The sequence below is a fragment of the Peromyscus maniculatus genome, chromosome 8, assembly GCF_049852395.1.
Source record: "Peromyscus maniculatus bairdii isolate BWxNUB_F1_BW_parent chromosome 8, HU_Pman_BW_mat_3.1, whole genome shotgun sequence".
In the NCBI taxonomy this organism is placed as follows: Eukaryota; Metazoa; Chordata; class Mammalia; order Rodentia; family Cricetidae; genus Peromyscus; species Peromyscus maniculatus.
Genome location: NC_134859.1, coordinates 44,837,821 through 44,846,376, shown reverse-complemented (window position 1 = coordinate 44,846,376; position 8,556 = coordinate 44,837,821).

The window sequence follows — 8,556 nt, the reverse complement described above, 5'->3', positions numbered from 1 at the left end:
CATCGAGAACGGAGTCCTCCTGAGCGCCCGGTGCTGCGAGATTAGGAGTCCGGGCAGACCACGAGGAGAGCAGAAACTATCGGTTCCTCTCTCGTAGAGGTGCGATGTACCAGGACGCAGCCAGGTCTCCACTTTGGCCCAGTAGGGCCAGACCCACAAGAACGAGTTTGCAAGGCAGAGAGGGAAACCCGAGGTAGTGAATCGTGAACCTGGATCCTCTTTACTCTTTGATAGTGACGGAAAAGGAGCTGGGCAGAAAGTCTTATGACTCCATTTTGTAAAGGCGTTAAAAGAGAACCGCTGGGGTCTAGCCTGCTGGGGTAGCCTGTAATACTTAAGACACTGGGGCATGAAGATTGCTGCTAATTTGAGGTCAGCTGGGTTGCACAGCTAGTATCAGTCTCAGTAAGAAAGCAAACAAACAAGCCAGGCGGTGGTGGCGCACGCCTGTAATCCCAGCACTCGGGAGGCAGAGGCAGGCGGATCTCTGTGAGTTCGAGGCCAGCCTGGTCTACAGAGCTAGTCCAGGACAGGCTCCAAAGCTACAGAGAAACCCTGTCTCGAAAAAACCAAAACCCAAAAAACAAACAAACAAACAAAAAACCCAAACAACCCCCCCCCCAAAAGAAAAGAAAAGAAAAAGAAAGCAAACAAACAAAAAAATAAAAACGGGGCTGGAGAGATGGCTCAGTTTTAAGAGCATTTATTGCTAACCTTGGTTTGGGGTATTGTGGGTTTTTTGTTTTTTAGTTTTATTTAATTTTAAAATTAGATATATTCTTTTTATGTGTGTTTTGCTTGCATGTATGTTTGTACACCATGTGCATGCTTGGTGCCAGTGGAGGTCAGAACAGCAGATCCTCTGGAACTATAGTTACAGATGACGGTGAACAACCATGTGGGTTCTGGGAATTGAACCAGTCCTCTTCAAGAGCGAAGTGCAGGGGCTCACCATTCTCACTTACATTACATTTTTCAAATCGAAGTTGCAAATTATGCAGCTTTAAATCAAGATATACAGGCTATTGAAAGACAGTGCCAAGACCAAATGAAACTCTGGCTCTAAACTCCGGGTCTACTGACCCTCAGAGTAATGTAGTAGTCGAGTATGATGCTTCTACCATAGATTTAAATATGTATCATACTTAAGTACCATAGCTGTGTATGATGTTTTGGGTAGTATCAAAAGATGATGGAACATCTTGGAAGCTGGGTTGGTCCATGCAGATGAGGAGGCCTGAGGAGCCCAGGCCCAAGTCTCCAAGTCCCTTTTGCTTCAAATTTCCTTTTTTAAAAATCAGAATACAAAATAACGTGTTACATTATAACATTTTAAAAGACTTATTTTCTGTGTATGAGTGTTTTGCTTGCTTGTACATGTGTACCTGCATGCCTGGTGCCTGCAGAGGTCAGAAGAGGGCATTAGATTGCCTGGAACTGGAGGGATGGTTGTGAGCCACCTATGGGTCCTGAGTCAAACCTGGGTCCTCTGCAAGTGCAAGTGCTTCTAACCACTGAGCCGTTTCTCCAGCCCCATAACATTTCCATTCATATAGCTGTGTCTTCTCTTCGTCCCTTCCCCAACCCCTCCCTTCCAACCCCTTCCTGATGTGCCTACATTACCACGACCTTGTACCTACAGAAGTAAGTGCAGTTGGACTTTACATTTGGGGAAAATGGCTCACTTTCCAAGAGTGCTAACATTGTCTCTGCTGTCTGCTTTCACGACAATCCCATGGTCCTTACGTTTTGGGGTTTGTTTTTTATTTTTGTATGTTTTTTTTTTTTTTTTTTTTTTTGGTTTTTCGAGACAGGGTTTCTCTGTGCAGCTTTGCGCCTTTCCTGGAACTCACTTGGTAGCCCAGGCTGGCCTCGAACTCACAGAGATCTGCCTGGCTCTGCCTCCCGAGTGCTGGGATTAAAGGCGTGTGCCACCACCGCCCGGCTATTTTTGTATGTTTTGTTTTTGCTATTTGCTTGAGAACTGGGCCTACCCCAAGGTCAAAGGAGAGGCAGCTAGCCTTTCTTTTGAAGATCTGAATCCTTCCAACCCCAACCCAGGAAGCCAGCCATGATTCCTGCTGTCCATGCAGCTCGTAGATCTATGGAGATGGGTTTGGTTTGCATAGGTTTGCATTTGGTTTGCTACTCTGTGTAGATGTTTGACTTGTCCATCAAAAAGATACTGCCGGCAAGGTGAAGAGCACTGGAGGAAACTGTAGAGCCGACAAAGAGTTAACATTCAGAATACAGTAAGGTCTACAATTCAACAACATAACAACCCCACTAAAAGCTGGACAAAGGACTTTAACAGTCTCCAAAGAAGAGACACAGGTGCAATGACACACGGACAGGCCCCCAGGCAGCAGGGGCAGGAAAATCTATACCTGGGTGAGAAGCTTCTCACCCACTGGGTTGGCTGCTATGAAACACCAAAATATGAAACAAATAGACACTGCATGTGGGTGTAGAGAAGCTGAGATAGCAACAGCTAAAATGTTAAATAGGCTCTTAGACATATGTCCCAGACTATCTTCAAATTCACTATGTAGTAGAAGATGACCCTTTAATTGTGATTGTTTGGCCTTCACCTCCCAAGTGCTGTGATTACAGTATGTGTTTCCTCATCTGGTTAACATGGTGCTGGGGATGGAACCCAAGGCTTGTGATTATGGTATCAACCAAGTCACACCCCAGTCTCATGTAAAATGTATTTGACTCAGCAAAGGCCTCTTGATATATGGTTTTCAGGAAACCACCACCACCTCCACATGGGAAACAAACCAAGGGTACACTTCTAGGTTACCTTCAGCTCGGGGACACCCTCTTCATCTTTGCTCCCGATGTGGCAGAGCCACAAATTCCCTGTCATCATAGGCTTAGCTTTCTCTCCTCAGCACACTACCTGCTCTTTGCTATTACTCTTCTGCTGCTCTCCACGGGGTCAGAAGCAGGTCAGTGGTCCCTGACTTTCTAGAATCAGCTTCTGCAATGCCTGCCTGCCTCCCTCCCCATCTGCTCATGTCACTTTTACCCATTCTTCCTCCCAATCCATGAGTTTTTAATGCCTGGGAATCTTGGAGCTTAATTCCCAGTCACCTATATTCCTTAGTGATCTTGTCCTGTCTCCAGGTTTTAGTGTCCCATATGGGTACTGACAAGACACCAGTGTTCTCCTGCCCAGATAAGTCTGGTGAGTTTTCTTGCACTGCACACATCTGCCAACACTTGAAAGTCTAGTCCACAATGAAACACCTGTTCTTGACTGCAGGCCTCTTCCAGCTGTGACGGTGTGTGTGTGTGTGCATGTTGAGGCCAGAGGACATGGATTGGAACTTGTCAAATAGGTTAGGCTGGCTGACCAGTGAGTCCCCTGCCCTCCCCCCACCCCCCACAGCACTGCAACCACAAGCATGTGCCACTATTCCTGGCTTTTTTTTTTTTTTTTTTGAGACAGGGTCTCACTATGTAAACACCCGCACTTCACACTAGCATCACGCCTGCCCTTCCCTCCACTACTTACTTCCCCACTGGTTTCTGCCTCATGACCTCTGTGTGGGCCGTTTCCTCTGGAAAGCTCATGCCATACATCAGTCTGGCTCCATCTCTTTGTTTCAGGTTTTTGTTCCAAGGCCATTCACCTGCTTAATAAGGCTCCGACTGACTATATCCTGAAAAATTGCTTCCATACCCCGCTCCAGCTGGTACCACCAGTTTTCTTTGCCCTGCCTTTTCCTGTCCTCCGATGTTTCTCACTTACCATTACCCTCTTGTGATAGACCTCCCTCAGCATGGCTATTGTTCCGTATGTGTTGTGCAGACCAAAGGCATGCTTGGAGTCTCCACTCTGCTGAATCACTGATGCAGTCTGAACTCAATACAGTGGCTGTCATGTGTTTAGTGCTCAGAAGAACCAGCCAAAGCAGGAGAGCCTTAGGACAGGACCTGGGATGCAAGGAACTCTATTCCTTCTCCTAGAGCCTTCCACTTCTGATGAGTGGACACTTTGTATGACTCTAGTCACACACAGGGCAAGGACCCCAGGCTGGTGTTGCCCAGTGCTCTTCTTTTTCTGTTCTAGGGATGAATGTGTTTATGTAGGTGAGTGTGGTGTATGTGTGTGTAGGGGCCAGAGGCTGACATCAGGTGTCTTTCTTACTCTCCACTTTTAAACCATTTTTGATTATTTTATTTTGTGGTGGAGTGTGATGTGTGGAGGTCAAAGAACAACTTTTGGGAGTCAGCTCTCTCATCATGGAGGTTCTGGAGATATAACTCAGATGGTCATGCTTGGCACAAACACCTTTACTCATCCATCTCCTTGGCTTTCCACTTTATTATTATTATTATTTTTTATTAAAAGTCTCTCATTGAAACTGGAGCATGTTGTGGCAGGCAGTGGTGGCACATGCCTTTAATCCTAGCACTGGGAAGGCAGAAGTAGGTGGATCTCTGAGTTTGAGTCCAGCCCAGTCTACAGAGTGAGTTCCAAGACAGCTAGGACTAAACAGAGAAACCCTGTCTCAAGAAAACAAAAAAAGATGCTGGGCAGTGGTGGCGCACGCCTTTAATCCCAGCACTCGGGAGGCAGAGCCAGGTGGATCCCTGTGAGTTTGAGGCCAGCCTGGTCTACAGAGTGAGTTCCAGGACAGGCACAAAGCTACACAGAGAAACCCTGTCTCGAAAAACCAAAAAAAAAAAAAAAAAAAGAAAGAAAAGAAAAGAAAAGAAAGAGGAAGAAGAGAAGGAAAGAGGAAGAGGAAGAAAAGGAAGAGGGAGAGAAAGAGGAGTAAGAAGAAGAAAAGGGGAGAGGAGGAAGAGAAGAGGAAGGGGAGGAGAAGGGAGAAGAAGAGGGGGAGGAGGGGGAGGACTGGCTGGTTAGCAAGCCTGCAGGATCCTTGTGTCTCCACCTACCCAGTGCTGGGATTACAGGTGCATGCTGGTTTTATGTGGGTGCTGAGGATCTGACTCAAGTCACCATGCTCCTATGCCACCTTTACTGACAGACCCATCTATCTCCCTGGTGCCCCGTGTCCCAGTGCTACTCTGAAGTTTCACTACCAGAAGCCTGGATGGTTTCTACCACAAGTCTGCATTTAATACCCTAACATCCTAAGCCCTGGAGCAGTGGTTTTCAACCTTCCTAATGCTGTGACCTTTTAATACAGTTCCTCATGTTGTGGTGATCCCCAACCATAAAATTATTATCAATGCTACTTTATAACAATAATTCTGTTACTGTTACGAATCATACTGTAAATATCTGGTATGCAAGATATCTGATGTGTGACCCCAGTGAAAGGGTCATTTGAGGCCCGAAAGGGCCCGCAGGTTGAGAACCGTTGCTCTAGAGCCTTTCTCATTTTCAGTGGGACTCACACCATCATTCAAAAACTTTGCTGCATGTCAGTTATGCTGGGAGCTTCAGGAACACTAACAGGTTGCATTCAGCCCAACACAGGGCTGTTGGACTTGAGAATTTAATCTCTAGAACCCAAGGTCTCATTATGATGACTAAGCTGGTTTTGAACGTGTGGGCTCATGATCTTCCTGCCTCAGCACCCCAGCAGCTAGGGCTATGGGTGCACCCAGCTGCACAGTTTGACATAAGGAGTTGGACTGAACTCTAGAGTGGCATGCAGCCAGGTTTGAGCAGCACCGCTTCATCATGCCAGCTAGAGAAGCCGTGGCGGAATGAAGCTGAGACAACAGAAGGGGATATGGATTCCCAGCAACCACACGGTGGCTCACAATCACCTGTAGTGAGATCTGGTGCCCTCTTCTGTCATGCAGGCATATATGTAGGCACACTGTATACATAATAATAAAAAAAAAATCTTTAAAAAGAACTTGAATTTAGAATATACTTTTCTACGAATGAGAAGCTTTTTATGTTTTCCTGCTATGTACAAATAAGGGGAGTTTCAACCTTGAGATGTTTTTGAAGAAAATCTGGACAGAGGGCTGCTCAAGAGCACTCAGTCCCAGACCCTTTGCTTCCGGCATCAAGGTTAGTTGCCTTATTTATTTTATTTTTTTAAAACTATGTTATTTTATGTGCATGGGTGTTTTGCCTACATGTACGTTTTTGTGCACCACATGTGTGCCTGGTACCTGGAGAGTCCAGAAGAGGGTGTTGGATCTGGAATTGGAACTGGAGCTTCAGTTGGTTGTGAGCTGCCATGTGGGTGCTGGGAATCAAACCCGGGTTCTCTGGAGGAGCAGCCAGTGCTCTTAACTGCTGAGCCATCTCTCCAGCTCCTTTTCCTTCAGGTTGGAGGCACTGGAGATGGACCGCTGGGCCTCAGACTTCTGCCCCAGTTACCTGATTCACTCCCGCACAACACCTATGCCTTCCTTCTCAGAGGTGCTTGGCAGTGAGTCAGAGTACCTGCCTGCCCTTTCCCTTTTGTCTTTCATTTGCATCTACACCTAGCAGAATTCCCACACATTCTGTTGTTCTTAAGGCCTCATACCAGGGCAGACATAAGGTAAAATTTGGATATTTAAGAACTGAAGCCAGGCAGTGGTGGTGCACGCCTTTAATCCCAGCACTTGGGAGGCAGAAGCAGGTGGATCTCTGAGCTTAAGGCCAGACTGGTCTACAGAGTGAGTTCCAGGACGGCCAGGGCTACACAGAGAAACCCTGTCTTGAAACACAAAACAAAACAAAACAACAACAACAACAAAAAGAATTGAGATATGCAGGGCAGAAAAGATGACTCAGTGGTTAAGAGCACTCTTGCAAAAAACAAAAAAAGCTGGACAGTGGTGGCATACACCTTTAATCCCAGCAGGGGGAATGTCTGTGAGTTCAAGACCAGCCTGGTCTACAGAGTGAGTTCCAGGACAGTTGGGTCTACACAGAGAAACTGGTCTTGAAAAACAAACAAACAAAAACCCAACCAAAAAAAAAAAAAAAAACCACCCAAAACCTGGGTTTGGTTCCCAGGACCCACATGGTGGCTCACAACAACCTGTAACTCCAGTTCTAGATGATCTTATGCCCTCTTTTGACCTCCTCATGACAGGCATGTATGTGGTATACATACATACACACATAAGATAAAATAAATAAAAATAATTTTTTAAATTGAGATATAGGTTTAGTGATTAAGAGCCCTTGCTGTCCTTCCAGATGACCTGATTTTGGTTCCTAGTGCCCACATGGGACAGCTCACAACTTCCTGTAATGCCAGCTCCAGGGGCACTAATGCCCTCTTCTGGCCTCCAAGGGCACCGATATACGTGTGTATGTACATGCACAGAAAAAATTTTAAATTGAGATACTAGAAAGGTGCTGTGGAGCATGTCTGTAATCCTAGCACTTGAGGATGAGGCAGGAGGATTACAGGCTGAGGCCAGCTTGTCTATACCACAGTGGAACTGTTCCTCCACCCTCCCAAGACCAGGCTGGCCTTGAACTCAGAGGTCCACCTGCCTCTGCCTCCCAAGTACTGGGATTAAAGGCCTGAACCACCACTACCTGGCTTAAAATGGGGATCTTGGGGCTGGAGAGATGGCTCAGAGGTTAAGAGCACTGGCTGCTCTTCCAGAGGTCCTGAGTTCAATTCCCAGCAACCACATGGTGGCTCACAACCATCTTTAATGAGATCTGGTGCCCTCTTCTGGCCTGCAGGTATACATGCAGGCAGAACACTGTATAAATAATAATTAATAATAATAAAAAGAAAAAAGATGGGGATCTTGCTTTGTGGCCCATGGTGACCATCAATGTAAATTTCCTTAACATTCCAGTTTAAAAGTTAAATCTCTTAAATATTTGAGACTGTTTCCCAGAAACTCAAATGTTCTGGCCACAGTCTAATGAAGTAATACTGAGTGTCCTGAGTTATGGACTCAGACACGATACAGAAATTGAGGCCCAGAGCTTGCTGCCAACACCCAGCTTTAGCACACCGTGGTGCAGCCGAAGTGCTCATGCTTTAGGATTATTTTGCTCCCTCGGTAATGTGAGCAGCTGAAGGCAACATTGACTCTATCAGCGGTCCGAACACCACTAGCATCAGAGAGGCTCGTCTGCATGCTGCCTCAGTACTGACATGTCAAGAAAAGACTTCCAGATTTCTAAGGAAGTGCCGAGACTAACAAAATGGAGAGAAGACAAAGGATGGAGTGGCTGGCTAAAAACCGTCAGAGGGCCTCAGTCTGAAAGACCGTTGACATCTACTCTGTTACTCCACTGTACAAATCAGTAATTGTTCTCCAGGCTGGGCATATCCCCCGGAAGACTCAATTTTACCATCAGCTTTTGACTCTGTTGTGAGGGAGGATGATGGCAGCCTCTAGGTGGACTCCAAAACAGCACACCCATCCAGTACAGATTAATAAATGAGTTATTCCTGGGAATAAAAGGGGGCCACCCTATATGTTTACTGGGGAGAATTTAAATGGTAGAGGCACACAGGCATCTGAAAATCCTATGGGGGGTTTGGAGAGATAGCTGAGAAGTTAAAAGCACTTGTCTTGAGCCAGATGTGGTGATGCACACCTTTAGTCCCAGCACTCTGGAGACAGAGGCAGGTGAATCTCTGA